The sequence below is a fragment of the Neopelma chrysocephalum genome, unplaced genomic scaffold, assembly GCF_003984885.1.
Source record: "Neopelma chrysocephalum unplaced genomic scaffold, ASM398488v2 Primary Assembly neopelma1_92, whole genome shotgun sequence".
Taxonomy (NCBI): domain Eukaryota; kingdom Metazoa; phylum Chordata; class Aves; order Passeriformes; family Pipridae; genus Neopelma; species Neopelma chrysocephalum.
In genome coordinates, this window is record NW_020897754.1 from 860,740 (window position 1) to 888,242 (window position 27,503).

Consider the following 27,503-nt stretch of genomic DNA (forward strand, 5'->3'; position numbering starts at 1 on the left):
CAGTGATGCTGCCTGTTCCCAAGACAGCCTCCCCTTAAATCTGCTATATTGCACCTAAACAAGCAAGCACACCAAAACCTGGAATTCAAGGAGTCCAGGCAGGAAGACAGATCTTCAGAAGGTCCCAGCTCATGACAGAAGAGCATGTCCAAATCAAGTGATCCTCCCTTTTCACTCCTGATACTACTTAGCTTACTGACCTCATGATCTTTAAAGGGAAAAAAAATATACTAAAGATAAAACTGACACTTTCATCAGATAAAAGAAACCCTAAAATGCACGAAATTACATGCAAGTTCTTAATTGCAAGCAGTTGTTTCTTAAATGTTTGGGAGACATCTCTGCCAAGTTCAGGTCCCAGGCACTGCTTCAGAACCACTCATTTTTTGAATTCAAAATGCCACCTTGACATAACCTATTCACAAAGGTGAAAGTTTAAATTTTTTTTTAATTTATTTTAAAAGCAGTGCTATTTACCTACCAAAAAAAAAAGTTTATCCTCTTTTAAACTACCATATTACTGACCAAAAGAACTGAGAGGAGCTCTTCCTGCAGCCTTGTTTCTGCTCATACACAGCCAGGACAGCCAGTCCCAAAGCAGCTCTAAGTGAAAGTGGAACACTGATAAAGTATATCTAAGTTGTTAGATAGAGTTTCACTTAACCAGACGAGCTTCAAGAACAGAAAAGTTACCTTCTCACACTTAAGAGTTTCTTCTATCAACTCTTGTCCTGAACTCAACATAGTGGTACATTCTTTATAGCCTCCACAATCTTCTCATTCCACTCAGAGGCAGGGAGAGCCAATAATGAGGAAATTACCACCACCAGAAAAAAAATGACTTCATTATGACAATTCAATAATTAGATAACGTGGCACAAGCTCTGAACATTTAGATATCTGATCTGGAAACAGTTAAAAGTTAAGCATCTCACAGAAAATAAACGCATGAAGTAATTATAGTTACACTTTCTCAGTCTGTACAAAATATGTGGTGCTAATACACCAACACGGCTCTCAGTTCTGAAAGGTTTAGTGTAAATCAACAATTTTAGTCTCCCCAAAGCCAGCCAGCAGATGAAGTGAGAGTACTAAAACTTCCAGTTTCCATGGAAATGGAATTTGGATCAGTACAAACAGGAATTTCAGAATTTAAAACCAAGCGCTCTCCCCTCTTATGCTCTCTACTCCTACATTCATTTCCCTGGGTAATAAGGGTTCAAGAGAGACACAAATGCTACACACATTAGTGATTCTACTAACTCATCCTGCTTTGTGGCTCCCCATTTTCATTTACAGGTTGCCAGTGCCTTACAAACCAGGCACAAGAGCCATCAATTCAGCAGCAGCCAGCCAGACACATTTATAAACATGACAATATCCCAAAAACTGTGCATTTGGGAGGACTGATTGGTTCCTAGTTACGTGATGGTAATATATGTAAAACAACTGCTTTACAGGCCCATGCTGAACCACAGTAAACCAGGGAAGTTGTGCCATACAACACAACCACAATCAGCAACAAGAACAAAAAAATGTCAATTTTATTGCTGATACAACCCAACAGAACTGCAAGGCAACAGAACTGGGAGATTTTCCAGCCATAAAAATCCGTCATCTTCAGGCAAGAACCAAAAAGATGCATTTCATCCCTACCAATGCTGCAAGGGACAATTCCAACTTGTTGAGTCCAACTGCAAGGATGCTCACTGCCAGCTAAAACAATTTGCCAATGGTACTTATGGCTCATGTCCCTTCTGCTTGACAAGAGCAGAGGAAGGATAATTTTCTGGAAGTATTTATACTGATTTTTGCAACTGGTGACAACACTCCATCTGCTCTCAGATACTTTGGTGCCTCTGCCAGTTTATTCCCTAATGCATTGCTTTCTCCAAGCTTTGCCAAGGTTTCTCTAGTTCCTAACTTTGTTCTTCCACCAGGTTTGAAGGGGGCATTCCAAGTTGAGGTATGAATATCTAACCCTGTGCCCTAACCACAGATCAGAAATAAAACGGATGGTATTTCAAATTACTCCCCCTCTCAAGAGCATCACCTCCAGAAGCCTGAGGATATGGCTGATACTATCACCAGAGCTGCCAAAATTCCTGAAATAAAAGGGTCTTGAGGCCAATTAGAAGTAGAAGAATTTAAAAAGAACCAAAATCAACTCATTCTTTTAAGAAAAGCCCAAAAGTCCCATGGAAATCAAGATTTTACCTGGCATTTAAATATGCAGCCAGGTAAAGCAATGTCTCCTCTTTAGCCAAGACTAGGTTACTCCACAAAAATACAGGACTTGAGCTTTTTATCCAACAAGTGCAATTCTATGCACAAAACCTGTGGTGTAAATGGAACAGATAGGAGGATTCAGTTTCCATCTGTTTGCCTGACACCTTTCATACAGAGCTAAACATTAAAAGCTACACAGCAAAAGCAAAGAAAGGTTTGAAAGCCTGAATTTTTTAAACTTTAAGGCATTTATCAAGGCAGAAGCACACACAAATAACATCACTGCTTTCTCCAACTTTTATACAATGATTACACTACCTGGATGTCATGTGTTATCATTCAAGATAAAGTATTCCCAAAAAATGCAATAGCTCATGTTACAGCATCATATAAGTGAAAAATAACCACCCAAAAGTCACACACAGATGAAATGCTCAATCCACCACAGAAAAATGGACTGCAAGGTCAGAGATTCCTGAAAAGGGACTATGACTTCTAGCAGCTCATAGAAGAATCTGTACAAGTATTTAAAGCCCCAAGGGCTGAGATAAAGGGCATCAGCCTGCTCATCTGGTTCATTTGAAAGCAGGAAAGTAGGTTAGTGTGAAATGGTGCCCCTAAGAAATAATCCCAACAGGATGAACGCAGAAAATAAATGCTTTGATCCCTTTTGTAGTTGCACATGGCTGTGGATTCATTTATTAGGTCCTGTCCAGAGGTAACTTGGATCTGTGGAGTGCAGGTTGGATTAGGTATCTAAAGGGTTCTTCTGATAACACCTGTCTCAAATTATCTCTCTTATCTGTTGACAAAAAGAAAGGATTATTGTGTTTACAGACAAATTCTTTCTTCTAACAGTTTACCTTTTACTTCTCATTTCACTGACCACCTAAATAGAAGAAAAAATTACAAATCACGGCATTTTAAAAACAGGCATCAGCCTTATTCCACTGCTGTGATTTGTCTTTGTTACTTTGAAAACCCAGGACTGCAGGGATAAGCCCAGAAAAAAACCCAAATTTTAAATCTGAAACAAGCCTTCTTCTCTTCCAGCATCCCTACAATATGTAAGCAACTTACTTCTTCAAGTTACAGGTTCTAAGAGAAATTGAGAGCTGAAAAAAAAAAAAAAAATTCTTGAAGTGACCAACCCCTCTGCACTCAGGCATTAGACTGAGGTTTGCCTTCGTAGCAAAGAAAAGACCAATTCAGCAGCTACATCAAATACAGCAGCTTGTTTTGGCAACCTCGTTTTTAGGAGATCAGATTTATCTACTCAGCTTTAATACTCTTGGTTTTGAATTAACCATCTGTTCTGTAACATTGAGACAGACAGACCTGGTAAAGCAGCATGTCAGTCTCAGGGCTAGAACACGCACACACACATATATATATAAATATATATACACACATACACACACCCCCACAAGAGGCAAAAACAGTCCATCAAAATAATAGTCAACTTTCCCCAGAAGGAAGCTATATTCTTGATTTTTTTATCTAGTTTGTGGTTTCATTTTATCCAGTTAGCAAGAGGAATTTGGGCCAACCCAATACATATTTTAATCAATTAACGCAAAAAAGGGAACAACTTCGAAAGGCTTTATAACAAAAAGACTTCTATTTACAACAGCTGTAGGACAGAGATCTTAATCTAGGTTCTTTTAAGAAGACTGCCAAACCTAAAGCTTGCTGCTCCACTGTAAATTGTCACTGTAAAGGAAATGCAAAACTCACATGAGAAGATGCTGTTAGAAAAAGCTCTGTAAGCAACTACAGGTATTTTTAAAGTACAGTTCCTGTGAAAGCATGGAAGCTTCTTTCTCCCCTTTCAGAAAGAGATATACAAGTGCACAGTTGCTCTGCTATTTAAAGTCGCATCAAAAGAAGACAGGATTTTATAGGTGTTGCTGGACTAGTGAACTTTTAAACACTTTAATCAATTGATCCCTTTAAGAGAATCACATCATCAAAAAGCCATTTGCTTTAGCAGACCACCAAGGCTAAAAGTGTCTGTAGCGTATTTTGGCCAACATTTGACAAGCTCAGAGCTCCCAGACCTTTAAACACCCTTTGCCATGTAAATGCTTCCAGTAACAGCAGTGCATTTCCACACACCTTGGCTCCAGTGTTGTGAATATTATGGTTTGCAACTGATACTACCAGAGTAGGCTCTTCAAGCCCTAGTATGTCCTGCTTGTAATAAGGGCTTACTCATCCCAGACAGACACTTAACTGACCTCCAAGATCTTCTTACCAGGGCTGTACAACTGCTTTTACAACAGCCCTGGCAAGGAGCCTGCATCTTATTGCAGTGCTGGTAGCACCAAAGTACTACAGTGTTTATGTCAGCTCCCAAGTGTTGCACCTACACCTCCAGACAAACACAGGCTCTACTCTAACTCTTCTATTCCCATCTATCTCCTACAGGCAGTTAAGTCTTACTTCTTTTACCAAAACCAAGATGCGAGAGAAAACCAAAAAATCCTCAAGAAACCACCTGAGACACCACAGTGGCTCCAAATCTCTATCTAATCTTGATTTAGAAAACAGAAGTTATGATTAGCTAACTATTGATGCACACAGCTAAACAATCAGCAGAGGATGTCAGAATATACCACTGTCCTGAGATTCCCCTTTTAAACTCCCCTGACTCATGGTGTAGGTTCTATTAAATCAACTTTTAATCTACTGATTTTTAAATTAAGAAACTCAAGATTTTGAAATTCAGGTGTCTTTACATAAATAACTAAACACATGTTGTTCATGTATTTATACATGAAACATGCATGTTCAGGGACTTGCCAAAATGTTCAAGAACTGATGCTGCAGCTGGTGAGTATTTTTGCACAAGTACCCTTTTAGGGAGTTTCCTTTGTGTTCTTACTCCTGCAAAGTTTCATTCATCTCTGCTCCACCCACCATTGACCTCTTGCAGGATTACTTCATCTAGAAGTAAAATAGTGACAAATTAACTTGCCCCCTTTCTCTTGATAGCATGTTCTAGCATTGTTTTACCAGAAGAGAAAAATATCAGGTAATCAAAAGGAAGAAAATCAGCTTTCCACAGAAAAGGTACACCAAGCAACCTACCTAACATCAACTACATAACTGTATTCCAGCACTTGAGCCAAAGGGGAATCCTTTCCCTCGACAAATAAAGTGACAGTAGAATGGTTTGATCAAGGATTTAATTTCAAGAAAAAAATTCTGATGATGTAGCACCCAGTGAAGCACACAGTTATTAATCACTTATTCCCCCTCAACTTCATTAAAAACCTGTTCTTCTCTTCCCACTTCAAAGCTTGCAGCTGAAAGCTTGATTTATCATGTTTGGTCCAGGGTGGGATGATTCTCTAAGTCTCAGAGTTATCATCAGTGAATGACAGGCTCGTCTGTGACACAGCCTGCACAAACCTAAACACACAAAGGAACACCCACTCCACTCTTCCTTTCACAAAGCAGGTTGGTGTGTGAGCAAGAAGACCTGAAATCCTGGATTCATTACCAGGCTTTTTTTTTTTTAATATGCACCTTACTCAAGCAGGTACACAGACCAATTAGGACAAAGATCCCACTGCTTCTCTCCTATAGAAAAGTCTGTATTTTCAACTCCTCACTACAGGTCTCATCAGGTAAACATATACATTGTATTTTGTTAAACTACCCTGAAGCTTTTTTTTCTTCTTTATCCTCTCTAACGTTCACTGTGTTTAAAGCTTTTTTTCCCCAACTAAATAATTCATAGGTAACTTCAATATATTATACATCTGTGACAAGTTTCCCTAAAGCACAGTTTGTTTGTCTGTTGCATTCCAGTACAGAATCATTAGATTCCATATAAAATTTCAGCTTCTGGAAAGCTGAGAACTTACCCTAGAATTTAGAAAAAGGTCATAATAACTTGCCCTATTCCCCCTCCTTAAACCTTTAAAAGATTCTGCAGCGGGTAGAACAAGAGATGCAAAGAAAATCTTACATGTTCTGCATTTATCTATAAAGACAAGCAAAAAAAAAAATGTTATAAAAAATTACTTACAAACAAAGATTTATTCATCCCTCTGGTTTAACTGCTGGCAGTATCAGCAAAGCAATCCCATTACAGCTGATGGTGGTTGTGTGGTACAAACACTCTTTAAAGGAAAAGAAAATAAACAACAAGACAGAATCCTTCAGGCTGGAAGGACCCGCCAGAGCTCAGAGTCCTGCTCAAAGCAAGGCCAACACTCAAATCAGACCAGGTTTCTTTCACCAGCTGGGTTTTGAAAACTGACTCAAAGGATGAAGACACTTCCTTAGAAAATTAAAGCCTCTGATTCCTTACATATGGTCATTAATAATGACACGGTTCAGAGACCATTTACTCCCACTCGCCCTAAGCCAGTGACAAGTCTTAATTTTCTTTGTGAAATACTTTCACAGTTAATGAAATTCAGAGCCACTGAATTACTCCAGTCTCCCAAAACATTCCAAACAGTTTTTACTGAAGTGCAAAAAGTATCCCCTGTTATTAATGCTTAATACATTTTCAAGCAAGTTGTGCTCACGAGTGAGTCACGGGTACAGTGGTACAGAGTTGGAGTCTCATGTCGGACGAGAACTACTGTTGACTTATTTAGGAAAGCAACTGGATTTCTCACTGCCTGGAACTACTGTTTTTAAGGGGAATGAATCAACCTGAATCATGTGATAAACCCACGTAAATAAGCTTGCACGTTAGTTTTTAACAGGAATCCTCACAATCGCATCGCTTTCCCCTCTGACCAAGATACAGCACAGATCAGTTCCCACAGACAAAACCAAATAAGCAAACACACAAAAGCAAACTTACCCAAGTGATTTGTGTCACAGTATTTGTTTGGGGATGATGGCTCAAATTGACTTGCTCCACATCACCCTTTACCTCACTCTCTACATACATTTCAGATGCTTCAAATAAGCTTCAACACTTACTGACTGTGAGACCATCTCACATGAAGACCAACACATTAATTCTTACACACAGTGTATTTTTGATAGCATAAGCTGACAAAATAACACATTTTTACAGGTCTACATAAATCCATATTTTAAGCTTTTTTTTTTTCCTTTTCACATAAAAGTCATCACATCTCTTAAATGCGTATGAAGCAGCTCATTCCACATACAGATCCCAGGATATAGATGATAAAATAAGCGACTTGAGATCAAGTTTGGGAGTTTCAGTGCTTAGTAAGCAAAACTTGTCAATAATTAATTTAAAAGAACAAAAAAGACAAAGAAACAGCCAGCAGGGTATCAGTGTGAACCCACAATCAAACTGCATCTTTTCCCAGACCAAGCCAGGAAAGGCAATAAGGTAAGAGGTGATCCCATCAACAAGTATTGAGGACAAGCTTTGAATCCAGTTTAGGCAGAGAACAAGGATGATTCTTCCTCAAAACCTCACAGTCAACTCACAGTCCTCAAATAAAGTCCCTTTTGGATTAAGTGATTATATTCCATATCAGCAGAGTAATGAATAGAAGTCTTAAATAAAAGTAAGCAAGTTAATAAAATACTAGAAATTTTTAATTAACGGAGACCTAAACCAAAAACCCTGAAATTTCCATAGGAAGAGGCAAATGTAGACACAAGTCACTAATTCCCACTTGTTCAAGCTCTGCCTCAGGTTCACACATTGTCAAATTGGTGACAATGAGCAAATAAGTACCAGCAGTGCAAACAACAGTGTTACAAATTTCAGGACATGCTTGGCCTTTGCTTTAATTAAATTAAGTCACATGAACAAAGCACAGAAAGAACATATCTCAGTACATCCACAGGTTTCAGTGTGCATAATGCCTTTGAGATGACTAAAAACCATTTGCATCCCAAGAATGTTAAAAACTACAAGGTAACCAGTCAGACACCCTAGTGATGGGCTCAGCAGAGCAAAACAGAACCTAAAGTTCTTTTTTTTTTTTTTTAATAAAAGTGATATTAGGAATCTCTTTCCCATGAATTTGCTATTATATGGATTTTAAAAAAACAAGTAGTAAAAACTTGTAAATTAATATTGTTGATTCTTTACTTTGTGATCTCTTTTGAAAGTGTGCATCAATTCTCAACATCAGGAATAAACTGACTGCAGGAAATCATATGACAAGGTCAGAATTTTTGGAAAAGGGCTAAAAAATGCACAGAACTCAAACTACTCACTGAATTTGCCTTGGCTTTAATGGCTCACTTGAACATCAAGTGCAGTAGAAAGGACTCATGTTGGGGCATATGATTATTCCCTTTTTCTAATGACAGTTCACCAAGCATAGGGCTGACTTTATTACAAAATTGCACAAGTCAGTAAGACAAGGAAAACACAACACAGAGCAAGATGAAAACAGTGGATACACAGCAAGATTATTTTGAAATTCCATCAGGGATAAAAACACATAGGCACATAGAAAGCTGTGTGTGCTTAAACAGGAGCACTGGCGTTGAGAGTTACTATTTCGTAGGAAAAGCTGAAGTAGAAGTAGTAGTAAGAATAGCCAGTAGTTTATTTGCCACATAGTATCTATGTGCCAACACCTAAATTACACTTTATATACACACTAAAATCAACAAGGTAAGCTAACAATTCACCACTGCCACCAAAACCAATTAAGGGGCTTGTAACAAATACTGATTTTCTACTTGGCGCTTCTCACATCACTGTGTCCACTTACAAGATGAACCTTTCCTTTGACACTTGTTCCTTAAAATGCTGTTAAGTATGCCATGAGATCACTGAGTTTTAAGTTTCTCTTTGCTTGAGCCTCTTGCCAGGGGAGAGATGCCGTAGCTTAGCTACAGGCCTGCTGTTATCCCACTCAGGGTGCCAGGTATTATAATATTAAAATCAAAGCAGATTGATTCTCATCTAGTTTGTACTTGAAATCCCAGCAAGGAAGAGGCTCAACATTACAGCTACACATTGTGACATCACACTTTTTACGATCACCACAAGGGAATCAAATAATACATTGACCTAAACAAGTTCTTTTTTTTCCCCTGAGAGCCCAGTTTCGGATGGTGTCCAAAATTCTATTATCTCCATTTCCTAACTGCAGGGCTTGGAAGCCAAAATCCTGAAAGCACCAGAGCTGAAACAGAAGTCCTGTTGGGCTCAGGACTCCACATGGATCTCGGTGCATACGAGGGCAACGTTGTCTATTCACAGAAGCCACCTACCCATGTCACTCTGTTGAGCAACAGGATCCATTCTCAGAACCAGAGGATGATAAGAAATGTCCCATCTGATGGAAAACTGGAAAGTCAGTACCCACCTTTTCAATTTCAGAGAACATAATGGAGCAGGAACGTAGGGAGGACATTTCAGATACCACAGCACAGTTATAGAATGGTTTGGGTTGGAAGGGACCTTAAAGATCATCTCGTTCCACCCCTCTGCCACGGGCAGGGACACCTTCCACTAGCCCAGGTTGCTCAGAGCCCCATCCAACCTGGCCTTGGACACTTCCAGGGATGGGGCAGCCACAGCTTCTCTGGGCAACCTGTGCCAGGGCCTCACCACCCTCTCAATAAAGAATTTCTTCCTACTTTCTTCCTTCTAAACCTACTCTCTGTCAGTTTGAAGCCGTTCCCCCTTCTTCCCTCTTGTTTTATTTTGCACTCTATTATAGAACTGTCTTTGCTTACCACCTGTTTTATGTCCATGTGAGCAAGAAAAACAAGGGTATATCTTAAAAACGGTGTATACATCAAATGCTATCCTCATTCATCCTGGTCAAGCTGAAGTTAGTTTGAAATGTTGTGTTCCAAAGTAGAATACAGTTTGTCCAGAGATCATTATGAACTATTAAAGTAAAAGGTTGGGAAGCATACAGACTTCTAGTTAATTAGGCTTTTGCATACACACTTAGGATGGCAAGCATGAAGGGCACCACAAAACAGGGAAAAATATTCTTGCAGCATATATTTAAATAAATCCAGTCATGCTCTTCTCTGCTATCCACAATTAAAGCAAACATTTTTTACAAAAGCTGAAGTAAATTATTTAAGCTTTGCAGAACAAAATAATATTGTCTAGAGGTGACAGAGCATTTCTCAAGCAGTTAGGAAGCCACGAGCCTAAGACAGGAAAGTGCACTTGCCATTTCCTTCTATTTATGTCTCATTTTTATCTTGCACTGTGCAAATATATTTTAAGCCTGAACTCACGAGTCCTTACTACAGTAGTGGTTATGTTCAGGGAGGGAAACACAGGGCTCTTGCAACTGGTAATACTGGTATATTGTAATACAGAAATATAGCCACTGCAGTTCCTTACCCTTTGCTAAGGATGGATATTTTTATCATGAGAAGTAGCATACATAAAAAATATTTACCTACCATGGGCATTTCAGTATTAGAGTCAAGAAAAAAAACACAAAACACTAAGGAACGTGACTGTATTTGACTGTCCTGCACATCTGTAATGGTTAATGTTTCTAAGGAGCTCCTGGAAAAATAATCAAAGCCGAAGAGTGAAGGAAAAAGCAGCTGATAAATGAAACTAAGCATCTTGTCAAGAAAGATAAAAATGTGGTTAGAGGTCAGTGAAGGATAAGGGGATAGGGAGGGGAAGGATTCTAGAAAATTCCTGACTGGGATTTCTTCTAAGGGTAAGGCAGAGAACTGCCAGCAACAAAAACATTGTCTCCCAGGGAGCAGGGGGAATGAGCACTGACAGGATGTCAGGATCACAGCAGGACAGGTGCTCCATGTAAGTTAAACCCAACTCCTGGACAAGGAAACAGGAAAGCAAGTGTTCCCCCCGCCCTGGCTCCGAACAGCTCAGCAGCAGAGGAATTAGAGGAATGCCTCTCTCTGTGGCTGTGAGGGAAAGTGCCAGTACCTTCCCCTCCCATCAAAAAGCAAATGCTATGCAGCAACCAGAGAAGCACCTAGGAAGCCATTATTTCATGGAAGAGTATTTAGGAATCCCGCTGGCAGAGCAAGAAGAGGTGTCCGTGCTGTCAGACACAGGGAGCACATCGACAAGTCACTAAGAGAAGTGCTATAAGAATGGCAGTGAGTGCAGCAAGAAGCCAGTAAGGGTAGGAAAAGAGCCTCTTATCTCAAAAGGCACTTTGCAAATCCAACATAGAAATCATGGAACCACAGAATGGTTTGGGTTGGAAGGGACCTTAAAGATCATCTTGTTCCAACTCCCCTGCCACGGGCAGGGACACCTTCCACTAGTCCAGGTTGCTCAGAGCCCCATCCAACCTGGCCTTGAACACTTCCAGGGATGGGGCAGCCACAGCTTCTCTGGGCAACCTGTGCCAGGGCCTCTCCACCCTCATAATAACGAATTTTTTCCTAATATTCAATCTAAATTTCTCCTCTTCTAATTTGAAACTGTTCCCCCTTGTTCTATCACTACCTGCCCATGTAAAAAGTCACTCTCCCTCTTTTTCATCTGTCAAGTCAGACCAGGAAAGGATATTCTGGACTGCAGACACACCTGCAACAGATGATCCAGGGCGGTGGCCTCCGAGCAGGACAATGGCCAGGAAGGCTGCAGACCCACACCACGTAGCCAGTGCTCCCTGCCAAGCCCCACGGGCAGGTCACCCTGACATTCTCACTGGCCATAGCAGGAAGGGAACGCTCCTCTCACCAGGTTGAGCCACAGAGGTCAGGATTTCACTCCACGCCTCCCAACTCTGCGGTAAGGAATTATCCTGATGAGGTGTTTTGCAACATGTGACAAACAGAAGACCAGCAAGTCCTAATAGACCAAACACCTAAGAACCCTTCTGTCTTGCTAGGAGTTTAAAACAAAACCCACCACTGGAATACTTTTTAAAGCATGATTCTTGGCTGCTGGCAGGAGCCCAGCTCCCTCCCACCCTCCCTAGGAAAGGTGAGCCTCTTCCCTTAATTTCTGCCTCAGAACCCAACCGATCCATTGCCCAGAGCCTCAGCTCACCATCAGCAAACTCATCCCCAGCTCTCCTCTTATGCACGTACCACCTCCTCAAGGTATGTGCCCTTCACCTTGCCCACAGGGACTGCAAGATCCTCTGATTATCTAAAACCACCAAGGAGGCAAGTAGTCAGCTTCCCCTGCTGGTAAGCAGCAGGTCTAAGGCAGAACAATATCTTAATTCTTGAGTTGGGAGGTTTCTTTCGTTATCCCCTTAAGTCTTCCATTCTTGGAAAAAGAAAAGCACAAACAACTGTAATTTACGGTATATTTCAGTTTGAAGCAAAGGCTAAATTCACAGGACATGAGATGAGCATGTAAACTGCTAAGCAAATACAGGAACTGCAGTGAAAGGAACTTATTTTTCTATTCAGACTATTTCGTAAATTCTTGTTAATTCAGTTATTTTCGAACAGAACTTGTTCACTAGAATGAGTTCTGACAAAAGATTTTAAGGAGCTCATAAATAACGTAGTAAAAAAAAAAATAAATCAATGTCCCTTGTATGCTAAATAGCTTTTGTTATCTCTTTGGAGTATCAGGTTACCAATTCCAATCCCATTAACCGCATGAAAACATTGCATTGTACGCAGTGTGACTGTTCTTTGTTAGTCCTGGTGCTCATCAGTGCCAACTCCACTACTGGAAATACACAGTCTCAAAATCCCAGCTTATTTATTCCAATTTCTGTCCTTGCTCCCAATGAAACCAATGCAAAATGCTCTGATTGACCTGGAGGCACAGATGATGCCCAAAGCAAGCACACAAACCCAATGTGGAGGGGGCCATTCCGATGGGTGAGAACATATTTTTTAAAAATAAAACCAACCAAAAAATCCACCACAAAAACTCTTTCTGATGGGCAAGGACAAGGACATTCAACTACCGCCATATGTTTCTCTCTGGATGCAAATTATTATTCCAGGTACAAGTGCTAATTAATATTGCCAACCACACAGCTGCAATGGCACATTTAAGCATTTAGTCTCTTGATTCCCAATATCAACTTTAAAGTATTATTAGCTGTGGCATCTTCCTACTTTCTTCTCCAGGAGGAGTCTGAGACATGCAGACATCTGAGGAGTTCCTTTCTCCCCTTCCATCATATGTCACAGAGTCAGGAGAAGACAGATAAGGATAGACAAGGATTTTACAAGTCTTAAGAAGTACTGGCCAAAAAAAAGGTGAAAATTAGCATGGAACTGGGGGATCTGCATCTAAGAGTACTTTCCCCCCTGTTTGCAATGAAAACTGCTTTCTTTATAATGTTAATTTAATCCCACATTAGTCAGAATTAACATTAGTATTAATCTACTGCATAATTGCTCTAAATTCACTAATTGTCAAATTGCAAGCAGCTTAGTATTACAAAGCACAGACTGACAACAAAAATATCTACTTTTTAGAAAGCAACAAGGAATGCTTTGCTCTCAGTCTCATTTTCCTTAGAAGGAGGTGATCACAATCAGTACGGGCATGGCAGGACAGAGGGGAAGGGAGAGGACAAAAAGCAGATACAATCTGTTGAAGATCCCCAAACAGTCCTGTGACAAGACCAACAGACCCTACAACTCCTAAAAAGCCACAGTCTCCTCGCTTCCGCACAGACACAAAACATCTGGCTACCCAGTGGAACTACAGCCTTTCCTTATCCATGCTCATGAAACTGCTGACTGATAGTGAAACCTAAAAGTTTTAAAAGGTTGCTCTGGAAACTCCAAACTCCTTTTGAATAACAGCTTGAAAACATTGACAAACACTTCAGGGGTCCCAAAAAAAAAAAAATCTTTTGGCAAAACACTTTCAGTTCAGTTGAAACAGAAGTTACAGCTCTTAAAGTTATTGAGGACAATAAAAAGAGAACATCAACACGGCCTGGACGACCTAAAGACACAGCAAGGTGCACACTGGAAACACATCAGGTGCTGTTGTGGTAAAGGGAGTAAGACTCAAGGTTACACTGAGTACAGCTTTCAAAGCAAGTAAGTAAATTCAAACTACAATGTCAACCCTGGAGCAAGGGCAGAAGCTGGAAGTCAGTTGCATTACACATTTCTGGAAGTTTCCCTCCCCTTTCCGCTCAAAGGGGTAGTGAGGCATTAAAATCTGACGTCTCAAAATACCAAAAAACCATCACGACTGCCAACACTGGGAGAAAGAACTATCCTTTCAAAGGCATAAATGTCACATTGCAGCAGAAAGGCAGGAGCAATACTACAGCAGAGGACAACATACAAGCTTACCTTCGGAGCTGTGCTGCTTGCTTGCAGGTGAAAATCAAATCCTGGAGTGCCTCACAGTTTTCCCAAGCTCAAATATCCTCTTAGTGCATCTGCATGAGCATTTTCCCTTGACAAAGAAGGTTAAAGCCTCTTAACTGCAACACCGTTGCTCTACCTACAGCACTCATTGCAAGCCTCAAAAGGAGGGTCAGTCCCACATGGAAAAACTTCAAGGGTCTTCACAGGTTATCACCAGGTTATCACTTGTAGTCTCCCTGTTAATATTTCCCTCCAAGTTCCAGTACCTAGGACTATGGAGAGCACACAGGCCACGATTTGAAGATTCAGTTGGCAACTACAGGTGTAGACGTGTCTTGCACGTGGACTCCAATATCAGAATTTAAGTAAAAACAAATTATAATGCTTGGAATTGGCAGCATCCTAGTGCATTATAATGCAGGAGTACAGTGGGAGGGTTTTTTTTAGTTACTGTGGATGAAGTTGTGAAGTGTTTCCCCAAACTCAATCGGAAATAGCACAACATAATTGGCTCCAATTTAACTTTACTAGTTGTGTTTTGGAGCCAAAATTAATCCAGTAATGTGTTTTACTACCTTTGGAGACACGAGTGATCAACAGATCACTCTCTATGAACCATCCCAATCGTTTTGGGGGGGAAAACAAGAATTCACTAACTTTGTATAAATATTTACTTATTTAAATTACAGACCTAGTTTGCTACATGCACACAGAGGAGACTACCGGGATGACCGTCTGTCCTCATTACCATTCTTCCCTTCTTGTGCTAAAGATAGCATAGAGAGTAAAAATAAATAAATCCTCAACAGCATTAGGAATTAGACAATGTCATGTTGAAAGATTCCCCAAATGACGAGCCTTATCTCTCCTCCCTGGCTGGGAGGGCAGGGTGGCTCTGACCCATGGAGGGGAGGTAGCACTTAAGCCTTCCCTAGGTGGTCTCCGTCCAGCAGGCTCTGCTCCCAGCTATAATTGCTTGTCAGTCCTGACTGGATGCCTGAACACTCTGGAATAGTTCAGCAAAGTATTTAAACAGATGGATGGTACAGGCCACTGGAACAAAACTCGTTTTTCTCTGGCTGCGGCTCTCTTTCAGCACATTCCTTTGAAGTCTGTGCCACTGAGGAATCAACAACAGCTGAGAAACATGTGTTATCATACAGCACTGAGCGCAGCGACAATATTGCACAGCAAGACGCTTTTGTTCAATAAGCCTGGACTATAGAAAGCATTACAATGTCTTTTGTTGTAGGAAAGCCCTTTTTTATCAAGCACAACAAGAAAGTAAACAGATTCCTCCCTCTTTAAGGAGGACTCCAAAGCGGAAAGGTGAATTAAGCGGATTTCTCAAGTGCCTGCCATCTGAAAGCTTATGGTGCTGGTCTCGAGTCCTCTCAGATACACTCTCCATATTCATGATATCACAAAGATTATTACAGAGATCCCAGTGAAATGACAACCCAGAGTGGCACAGTCTGCAGCTCCCATGGCAGATGTGCTGCTTGGGAAGGGAAGGTGGGTTTGTCACAAGTTTCGTGATCTTAACTTCACAGGTGATGACCCGGAGAGAGACAGAGCAGGACAGCACCACTTGGCACACACAGACCAGCCAACCCCCTCCCCACACTTTATCAGCACAGAGGAAGATAACACACAGTCCTCGGGGGGGTGGGGGGGAACAACATGAACATCCTCTTATCAGCCAAGAAAACCATTCTTGTCAAAGCTGTGAGATCGCCACTCGCTTTGAAGGGGGTCAGGAAGGACAGAAAGAATTATTTATGAAACTGAGTTTGAAACTAGACTGACTGTCCAGACTCAGAAGCATGGAGCTGGCTATATGCATATGCAAGAAGACAGTAAGTTATTTATATAAAAACCCCACATATATACACACACATACACTTGCCTAATAACAACATTCTATAGAACCAAGTCTCATTTTCACTGAAGAGAAACAACTCCCTCCGACAAGGTAAAGCCCTGCATTTCCAAAGTATGCAAGTCTCAAACATTACAGGCAGGCATTGAGATTATAATAAGTCTCATTACACTGTAAAGTCCCAACCCCATCATGAAAAAAAGTACAAGAAAGTAAACAAGAAAACCTAGGTTTTCAAAAGAGCTCCAGAAAATCACACAACATTTACATTTAATTTCAAGACAAAAGCCTTAAAGACCTAAAAACCCAAGCAAACCCCTACAGTTAGAATGCAACCACACACGTGCTAAGCTAAGTTTATAACTACAGAGCTCACCAAATGGAATTACCAGGAACAGAATGCACCACGCTGAGGGGGGTCCTCAGCCCAGTCCCCACAGAACAGTTTTCCACCCTGCAATTCAATTTAACAGTTTCTTTCTGGAGAGGTCAACATTGTCCTTCACATTCTGCTTGAGGCAGACTCCAGGTAACATAGAAGAAGCATGCATTGATATCACCAGAGATACACAGGGGATAAAAATAATCTCAAAACCTTTACAGCTATGCAAAAGTCTTATATCAGTGATGCTCACGATTTCTACTTTGCAACTTTCAAAGAATGAGTATTAGTCAAACTACCACCTGATCAGATCTCAAAGGGACAACTGAACAAGGAGTAATGTATTTACACATAATTAACCTTAAAAATCATGTGTAAAAGCACTCAAGAGATTCAGGAAAATCTCCATATCCTATGAGGTGCAGGCAGGAAGGTGGCTCAGGCAGAGGTCACACTGCCATGCGATGGCAGAAGCAGGAACAGAACCCACCATCCTCAATACTCAGTTCTGCACTTCCAGCAGCTGCATCTTCTTCTTTAACACATTCCTCTTCAGGGTTTCCCTCAAAAGGGTTTTAAAAAGTGACATTACTTTAGAATTATTGGTGGTGTTTTCAGAAACAGTTCAAGGTACAGTTTAGAAAGACTTAAACTACTTGCTAACATAACTTGTTATTTTTCTGCTTCTGTTTCCCCCTATCCCAAAGTTTTTCATCTCCAGGAAAGATTAAAACATAAGATTTATTCAAACAATTGATCAAATTCTGTCGAGTTCATGAGTGTGGGAAAGGATTAAGTAATTGCAAGAAGCGAACCACCTCACCCCTCAGTTGTCCTAAAGGGCATGCAACTAAACACGATGAATCCCAAGCAGTCATTTCAGTTCCCTCAGCAATTCATCCCACACCAAACAGTTTTTTTGCTCTAAGACTCAGAGAAGTACTTCCAGTCTAATGTCCAGCCTACTTTCCAATTAGATATTATCACACAAAAGTTAATCTGAAGTTGTTTTCTCTCTTCATTAGAGGGGGGAAAAGTAGGGCTGACTTTATTTGCATTTTAGCCACATAATGTTACGGACCTTTCAAATGGTATCTATCAAGAGAGGTAACATAAAACAACCAAGACCCATTCCTGTTTGAAAGAGTTGACATCTTATTCACGAACTACATACTCTCTACTGAAAAAGACACAGCACTTCACTTCTACAACACTTAACACAATAACACCGCTCCCAAACACAATTAGCTGGGAGCCTGAAAGCCCTTAAACAGGTGTCTTCGCAGAAATCATTAGGCAATTGATTTACTTGCTCTCCACAGCCCGGCACACACTTAATTTTACCGTGTGACGCTGACTAGAGCTCAGGCAGAAGCTCTCAAGTTCCGAACCAGACTTCTTAAAACCACACGACAGCACTTTCTGACACGGATTTAAGCAGTTTCCAGCTATTCTGTTAATGTGTCTGCCTCCGATACATTCGCAGTTCGGGGATGGAAGGCGTGACAGGTGTAATTCTAAAGGGGACACCGAAATCCGTAACCTTCCCCTGCCTCCTGATTTTCCACGCTGATGAAACCCACGAGCAATCCTGAACTGCAATTTAGCACACCACTCTCCTGGCATATTAAATCACTCCTCTGCTGAACAGAAAACAGGCTGGCACACAACCCCAAACCGGACCCTGACCCAGACCTTCCCAACAACAGTTTAGATCTGGAGAAACCAAGGACCATAATCCTTACCCTTTAAAGTTCATGCCTCTCTATTGTCCTACCGTACTGTATTTGCTTAAGCTTTTCTCGTCAATAGTACCCCAAGAAAAAAAAAAGTCTCATACATTCCCTGCTGGCAAAACAGATTTTCTTCTAATCTTTTTTTTCTTACTGGGGGAGAGAAAGAGAGAGGGAGGGGTTGGGGCAGCAATAAAAGAGATTAATCGTGAAACAAACCGACACTGCCTGGAGAGGGGGGAGAAGAAAAATACCACCAAAGCAGTCCACGTCGCAAAAAAAAAAAAAAAGGAAAAAAAAAAGGAGGGGTAAAAAAGAAAAAATAGGTTGAATTTTCTTTTCGAGCACAGGAAGAAAAGGGGGGAGGAGGGAAGAAAACTACTACAAAGATTTCCCTGGGTAAAGAAAAGTAGCTTCTGAACTCCCCTCCTCAAGGACACAAGAGAAATATCCCTTACTTTTTCCACGCGATGCCCAAAAGGAAGGAAGAAAGACAGAACGCCAGGAGAGAGAGAGCGAGAGAGGAAAAGCCGGAGGAAGCCGGGGAAGTAGCAGCAGGGAAGGAAGGAGCAAAAAAGGACGAGAACGGGCGCGAGAGAGCTGGGAAAAGGCTTTTTTTAAAAAAAAAAAAAAAAAAGGAAAAGAAAAAAAATGGAAATCCGAGGAGAGGTAGGAAGCGGACGGGAAAGTTGGCGAGCGAGAAGGGGGCAGCGGGGAATGGGGCGGCAGGGAAGGGTCACCAAGCCCGCAGCAGCAGCAGCGGGGACGAGCCGCCAGCGAGAGGCGAGGGAGCGGGGCGGGCTGCGGGAAAGGCACGGAGGGACCAGAGGAGGGAGCCGAGGAAGGAAGGAGGGCGAGAGTTTGGCCGCGCACTCACCGCTCCCGCTGCCCCTCGCTCGTTCCCCTCCGTCCGGCGGCGGCTCCGCGGCGGCTCCCGGGGCAGCGCCAGCGCCCGCCGGCCCCGCCTCGCTGCCCGCGGGGGGCGGCGCGGCCGCAGCGGAGCCCGGGGGGGGCTCAGCCCCGCGGGTGGGAGGCAGGGCGAGTGCGAGGGTGGGTGAGTGGGTGGGTGTCCTCCGCCTCCTTCCTGCCGCTCCCTCGCTCCCCTTCACCGGGGGAGACATGTAACGGAACTGGGACGCCAGCACGGCATTGTGGGAGCTCTTAAAGCCGCAGCTGCTCCCCCGCACGCCGGGGCTGCCCCCGCACCCTGCCCCGCCGGCACCGCGGGGCGGCCGCTCCGGCGGCCTCCGGAGAGGGGCATCGCCCCAAGTCGCCCCCAAATCTCCCCCCCCCTCGGCGGAGCCCCCGTGGCCGCGGGGCGGTGGGAGCTCGGGGCCGCCCGCACACACCCGCACCCCGGCGGGGATGGAGCCCTGGGGTCCCGCTGCGGTCCCAAAGGACAGCGAGATGCTTGGGGTTCTATTCTTGTTTTCCCTCGCACCCCCGCGGGGATGGAGCCTGGGGGTCCCCCTCCAATCCCAAAGGACAGCGAGAGGCTTGGGCTTTAGGCTTGGGATTGTATTCTTGTTTTCCCTCGCACCCTGGCGGGGATGGAGCCCTGGGGTCCCGCTGCGGTCCCAAAGGACAGCGAGATGCTTGGGGTTCTATTCTTGTTTTCCCTCACACCCCGGCGGGGATGAAGCTTTGGAGTCCCGCTCCGGTCCCAAAGGACAAGGGAGAGGCTTGGGCTGTAGGCTTGGGGTTTGTATTCTTGTTTTCCCTCGCACCCCGGCGATGATGGAGCCCTGGGCTCCCGCTGCGGTCCCAAAGGACAGCGAGAGGCTTGGGCTGTAGGCTTGGGGTTTGTGTTCTTGTTTTCCCTCGCACCCCGGCGGGGATGGAGCTCCGGTTCCTCTCCCGGCTCCCCCCTCCAATCCGGTTGTATTCTTATTCTCCCCGAGATTTTCCCCTATTGTTTCTGTGAGAAGCAAGAATGAATGCCTTTGGTGCTTGTTTTAAAGGAAAGCCGGCAGTCAGGGTGTTGGGTGGTTTTTTTCCTATTGTTTTCTGCTTCGGGCTTTTGATGATGGAAAATTCCCTGTGAGAAAAAAATAATTAAAAAAAAAAGTCATGAACCTCAGAGCAGTGAACACTGCAGATGTGCTGTTTGGGGCAAAAAAAGTTTTGAATGAGAAGTTCTAATCAGTTTTTTGTCTTTATGCAATTTGGAATTTAAAAAAATGCCGTTAGAAAGAAAAACCAAACTGAAACCTATTTGAAAATGAACTTCAGAGCTGTGATTCACAGGCATTTTTCACTGTCTATAAACATTGGCGCTGGGTCTGCTCTCAGCTACCAGCAGCAGCAGCAGCAGCAGAGCAGCAGCCGTCATTCCCAGCTCTTCTCTGGGCTCTTGGCCTTTCCAAAACTGCCTGTGCACCATGTCCAGAGGTCAGGGCACGCTGGTCATTTCAAGAAGAGTCTCATCAAGGGAACTCTTTTTGTTGATTTTGTTATGATTGTGTTTTAACAATATTCCTGTACCATTCCTCTTATGGCTTTTGAGTGTAGCAAAGTGGGTTTTTTGTGGTTTTTTTTTTTTTTAATTCCTGATCTTACAGAGGAGAGCAGGATTTTGCTTCTCTGCAACTCTGCATTGATGCTACATGGAGGACATTTTTCAAGAGAGCACACGTGCTTCCATTAAATGCAAGCAAATAAATATTTGCACGATTTGGGTTTGGAGATGTTTCTATAAATACTTCCAGTACGTCTGGATCTTGGGTTATGATCACATCTTCCTTCATAGGCTTCTTGCCTGCCAAGTGTATTTTTTGTAAGCACACCTGGCAAGATGTAAAGCTCCTGCTGAAAAAGTCTTCAGGGCACAGAAGGACACTTTTACTTCTTTTCTGTGTCTATACCTTTTTACCCTCTTTTACACAGGAAGAGGTGCTAAGCAGTGTGTGAGAAAGGCCTTAAGCACAACATGAAATTAGGTGGGGTTAGGAAGAAATCGTTAAGATCAGGCGATTCTGTTAGGGACCACGTGCTTTACATGGCCAGCTACACACAAACACGCCTTCAGCTCAAGAAACTTTTAAAAACAACACTTTCGGGATAACCGTGGGAGAAAAGAATGGTGCTGATGGCCAGTTCTGCAGTCTACCGGATGAGATTTGTTTGCACTGAGGATTTCTAACTATGACTTTCGAGAGTGCCAGCGGACAACTTAAAATCGGGAAAAAAAAAGATGTGTTTTCCATGTAGATTGTTTGTTGCAAGATATTTAACCAAATACTGCTGTAAAGCTCCCGCGGATTGCTCTTCTCAGAATATACTGCTTCCTTTTTTCATGAAGCCTGTAAACTCGACAAGGGCTGTAAAACTCATGTAAGATCTTTTCTCAAAATCCAAGCTTCTCAGGGACTCGTATGAAGGGAGTGATCTGGGAAGCTATTGAAACTATATGACCTGGGAAATTATTGTTGGGAGGAGAAAAGCCTTTTTCAAGGAGTTAATGGTTTACTGAAAACAAGTACTTGATAAGTCATTGAGTTTGTATTGTTTGCCACTGCAGGTGTTCAGCAGAACTGGGGGCCGAAACATCAAACATCAAGTTTTCTATTGAAAACTCACCCTCCGATTAGTTTCTCAAGCCCAACAGATGATTTTTACACACTTGATATAATTTCCTGTTAGAAAGTTTAGTGAATGAAAATCACCCTTTTATAGAGGAAAAAGTAATGGCCACAATTAAGAGATTTCTGGATGTTCAGCACATGCATAAAATCTTTATGTTCAGTGTTGGTGTGGTGTTTCACTTGCTGGCTGAGCACTGGAATTTTTAATAGTCTAATGTCTTATTTTTTCCTATTTCCCTTTTGTAATTCAATTATGAAGGCACAGAAGAGAACACATTTCTGCTGCTTCAAAATAACATTTGTGAATTTTTCTGAGTAATTTTTGCACAGGTTAATAAGCCAGTATGTCCAGGGAGGGCATCAAATACATTTTCAGAGCTATTTGGTACATCAAAAATCTCTTTGGGAAGGTGAGGTGATGGCAAAAAGAGAAAATCGATTTTCTGTGTCGCTGAGATTGCATAAATTTGACCAAGAATTTGACCAAGGCTATCTCAAGGAAGATGGCAATGGTCATGTAAGAAAAAAGGGGGGAAATGAGGCTCAAATCCAGCCATGAAATAGGCCTGAAATTGTACAAATACCTCCGCTATGTGGCATAGCAGTCCAGCTGCTCTTTGAGCTATAGTGAAAGAACAGGATGCCTTCTTTCCCTGGAATATTGGTTAGGACGGTATTATGGAGTGATGCTAAATTGTACCAGCCAAGGGCACAACTTTGTACTGGCACAGGATGACTCTGCTGTGACAGTTCTTCATTTCTGGTGCCCACCCCTATCGCTTCCTAACTTTGTTGCTTTTTATGTAATCCTAAATAATCTGTTTCACAGTCACCTTCAGTCAATCCTTCCTTCCCACGTTGCTGGAGAAGGGTAGGGCCTCTAGTTCAGTACAACACTGAAGCACATCCTTGCACTTATGTGGCAATCTTGAGGATCTAGCCAAAGAAGTTTTAAGATCTGTGTCACTAGTTCTTCGTGGGAGGCAGATTTCCCATAAAGATCCTGCTTTGGTTTTGCCAAAGAGGTAACTAAACTATCCCAGGAAAGGGGTAAAATGCATAGGGAATTCCTTACACCACACACACACACACACACACACACACACACACACAGAGAGTCTCACACAGATGTTCCTAATGAGGACAAAAAGGAGAAAATAGCCCCACATGCCTTTTGGTTATGCAAGTTTTCCAAGAATGATGCCTTTTTGACCAAAACCGGGAAGAGAATGTTTCTGAGGTTCCTTAGTTTCCTCCTCTCCTTGACCTACCTTCAGCTACCTCTGCCCTTTCTTTCCACTGTCATTTCACCTTGGGAAATCCAGTGTCTTGGTGGGCTCTTTACATTTAATCCAGACTATAAAATCCGGCTCACTGAGAACAGAAACAGCTCTGTGTGACCAGCTACAAGTGATCAACGCAGCTTTCACTGTCATGTATTTGCTTACTGCTCTTCATGGTCAGAATAGAACAACTCTGTCTCTGCAGATGCTTTCTTGAGGAAAAGTAGGTCTGGATTCAGCAAAATTATTTAACTGTGTACGTATATTTAAGCATGTGAATAGTCTCAGTGGGGCCACTCGCATGATCAAAGTTGTGCATGTGCTTAAGTGCTTTGCTGAATTTGGTCCATGGCAAATAAATCTGAACTGATACTCAACAAGCAGAAAAACAAGCTGATTTGGAGTGGGGTTAATTTATGTCTTGCTCTGTATTTGCTTAACTGTAAAAGGAACATTGCAAGAGGCTGGTTTTTTTTTTTAATAGAACTGCTGTCTGATATTCAGAAGAAAACAAACATCAGATTAGAATTTAAGTGCATTCTTCAAACTCTTTCGTCTTAGTTTTGTTTTTCTTTTCAGTTAATATTTATTTCTTGGAGCCTGAAGAACAATATTTCCTGATTGTTTGTCCTCTGTGTGTTCTAGGTCTTGTCTTGCTGTGTATTGAGTGTGAGTGGTGTGCTGTGTTAAATATACAGAAAATCACAATCTCCATCATAAAATGGTTGAAATTCAAAAGACTGATATTCTAAGATGTGAAATATGCTCTATTTCCATGTCACACAACAGGTTCTGAATACTTCCAGAGACTGCAGAGTTCAAGACTCAGTTCCATGGAAGAAATCCAAATTAGCTCGAAAAAAGAGTAAAAAAATCCCAACCAAATTCCTCCTTCTTCTTCCTGACCTGGCCATGTATGTTAACTCACATTAACTAGGGAACTAGCCTTGAATAAGCAATCAGGGTGATCTTGTACTCTTATTTTTGTTGTCAGTACTATCAGTAATCCCTAGCAGCTCCCCCAGTTCATGGGTCCAGCCTATGCACAGCATGAACATATTAAGAGATAATTACAGACAGGCAAAATACTCATTACTCATGAGTGTGGTTATTCAGTTTATTGCACAGGAATGGGAATCAGGCAAGCCTGCCTCTCTCTGTTCATCAACAAATGGCTCTTTTCCTCTGATTTTCCTGGATTAGTAGAAAGTCATCTTCTTCCTTCAGAGATAGATTCAGTTTGCTTAAGTTAGAGGAATATGTTGAAGTTTAAGGTGGGGGAAGGTTGCAGAGGAGTAAAACATTACTGGCAGACCTCACCCCTGTGCATTAGCCATAAGATTATAAGATTTGGATGAACACCTATAAACCAGGCTTTAAAGGTTTCACAGGCCTGCTTAAATCAATAGTTCTCTGGCATGGTCGATTGTAAACTGCAATTTTTGAAATATTTTTCCTAAAGTTCTCTCTCTCGTAGATCATTGCACAAGAAAGAGTGTTGACTTTCATTACAGAAATAAGTAAGTTTGTAGTTGTCATGGTTACAAAGAGGAGCAAGAAAGATGTGAACCTTGACAGTTCTAAAACCAAAATGCAAATAAGAGGAAATCTAAATGTAGTATGATATGGGGGGAGAGGTTACCAATACCGGTCTTTAGACATTTAATTTGAACATAATAACAACAACAATGCTTAGCCTATTGAGTTTCATGCAAGTACTTTTTGCCAGTTCCTGGGAAGAAAGATCAGTATAAATATCAAGCAATTCAGAAAAGAGATAAGGACATATAAAAAAGGCATATAATAAAGCTCTGAGAACGTGGACAGATATCAGTTAAAAAAAATTAACATCCTTATGGGAATTTGAATCTGTCTTCCCTAGAGGAGCTAAGTGGTGACAATACCACTACCCTAACCAAGGACTGAGAAACCATCTGAAGATCAAACTATCTAAAACGAGTCTTCTGTTGAAGAGTTGGCTTAGTATAGAAAAAAAAATCACACCTTAAAAGAAATCCAATGACGGAGACAAAAATAGTTGACTTAACTAGGAGGAAATGACAAGAAGAAGATTTTAATTTAGGATCCTGGAAATGTGCCCTTGAAACAAGTATAATGTTTAATGTAGGAGTTAATTTGCTTGATGTCTGGAAATCTGTGCCCTTCTCTGATCAAGGACATTTAGACAACAGAAAAGTTTTAAACTCTTTGTCATTCCAATGTTTCTTTGGTTTTGATGTTTGGTTTTCGTTTTTCATTTCCTCTAAAACATAAAGGAATCCCCTCTCTCTCCAGTTGTGATACAAAGCTTTATGATACTAAAATGTCCTTCCATGAAGTTCACAAACCAGCAATATTTGAAGGGCCTGACATGGTGCTATTGCTTATGATTTAGAACAATTACCATTTCCAGTGTAAGATATGGCTCTATGAGCAATATATTTAAATACATTTATAACTGTATTCACTTTCAGTTTATAAATCACTGTTTTGTTATTTTTCTCCAAAGCTGGCAAAAGTATGCCAAGACATGCCTACTTTTTTATTATGCACAGATTTTTATCATGCACATAAAAAGAAGTACTGAACCTCTTTCACATTTTGCCCTTGTCAATAAACTTTAAACCCTCTGTTTTTCCTACTGCACAGTTCTTCATCTCCATTGAAAATCATAGGAATTACCTGTCCCCTGAAGCAGCACAATCAAGTCTAATATACTTTAAAATACAAAGAGTGCAAAATTTCAAAAACACTTCAGTAATTCCAGAGCTTAAGCCCCATTTTCATAAGTAAGTTGGGGCCAGATTTCCAAAGCTTTTGGAAAATGCAAATAGATGCCTAGAGGGCTTTCAAAACACACATCAAAATGGAGAAGGGAAAAAAAAAACAGAATAAAGTATTGCTGCTGAGGTTTCCATATAAAGAAGTTTGCATGGGAAAAAGAGTTTTTTACTTCTCAGGGATTTTTGGAAAAGCTTGGGAATAAACACTAAAACCTCACTGTAGACCAGGTCTTTGTAGCTTTGTAATAGATGTTTTAGGCTGGCCTAGCAAAAATTGGTGCTTTGCTTTGCAAGGTCTGTACTTAACATGAGTTCAGCAGATTCATTTCTTTGTTGAAAACAGTCTCCCTGTTGTTTTGTAAAGTCTTTTTCTCAGTCTCATTCTCTGCTTTTGTGGTCCATAGGTTGGGAAACATGAGAGGGCAAGATACCTGCTTTCAACAAAGAACTAATTTCCTGATCCTCATGACCCTAGCGAGCTAAGCTTCCCCACAGAGAAACAAATTGGATGACTGTTTTAGGATAATTGGGTAGTTCTATGCCTTACAAGTAAGTTATTGGAAATCAGAGCTGTGAAAAGCTCTTTCCTGGCTTTACCTGTCGTTTCTTCTCTCATCGAGCCCCTTGTTTTCGAGTGGTTTCATTTTTTTTGTCTCCTTCAGACACAACCGAAAAAGAGCAAAGAGAATGGCAAAAGCAGGTTTGTGAGAAAGTTTCATATACGTACATTATAAACTGATTGTTATTGGGATTAAAATTTCCTTCCTGCTGCTTTTCTTGTCCATTCCCTTCCTTTGAGATGGTGTCTTTTTTAAGGCCAAAATCTTCAAAAGGCTTGTATGCCTGTGTGAAGCTTCATCCACGACAACCACACATGTATTTACAGATCTATACATGTCTTTGCTGGATTAGGGTTTTCTGTATTTAACTTTTACAGCCACATATCTTGGCTTCTAATATCTGTTGGGAGTAGATAGTTCACTGGTGAATCAAGGTGAGAGATACCTGTTCGTGCCTCATGTTCTTTCCCACAGCCACAAGTTTTGCAAATTTGTTGTACAACACCCTAATTCCTTGTCCTTCGGGGGCACCCTACACTGGGAGCACTGATGGATCTGATCAGCCATGCAGAGTCACAGCCTAGGAGAGGCTGTGCCAGGATGGGGTGCAAGGTCCCTGAGGTGTTTGACGGGGAGGTGTCCCCATGTGACCCTCCCTCCTAATGCCATGTGCAGGGTGGCCTTACACAGCCACCTGCTTGTACCTTCACCTAACCCATGTCTGGGCTGATGTTTCCTGACCTAGGAGAGAGTAGGGATTGGCATATATTCCCTCAAGCTGTTTCCTGGCCCAGGAGAGAGCAGAGATTGGCATCTCTTCCCATACACTTTTCTGCACAGCCGGCGCTCAGTCTCACAGGAGCATAACAAAG

At 41.8% G+C, this 27,503-nt stretch overlaps 1 protein-coding gene across 2 annotated transcripts in view; it reads right to left on the reverse strand.

Annotated features, from left to right (window-relative positions):
• Positions 1-19,411, reverse strand: part of RASSF8 (Ras association domain family member 8) — an 81,803-nt gene extending 62,392 nt beyond the window's left edge. Inside the window, exon 1 of one of the 2 annotated variants that reach the window (XM_027693535.1) lies at positions 19,299-19,411. The gene's annotated coding sequence lies outside the window, so the exon portion shown is untranslated. The remainder of the gene's footprint in view (positions 1-19,298) is intronic. The other variant, XM_027693533.1, reaches the window with a different exon arrangement.
• Positions 19,412-27,503: the final 8,092 nt, after the last annotated feature.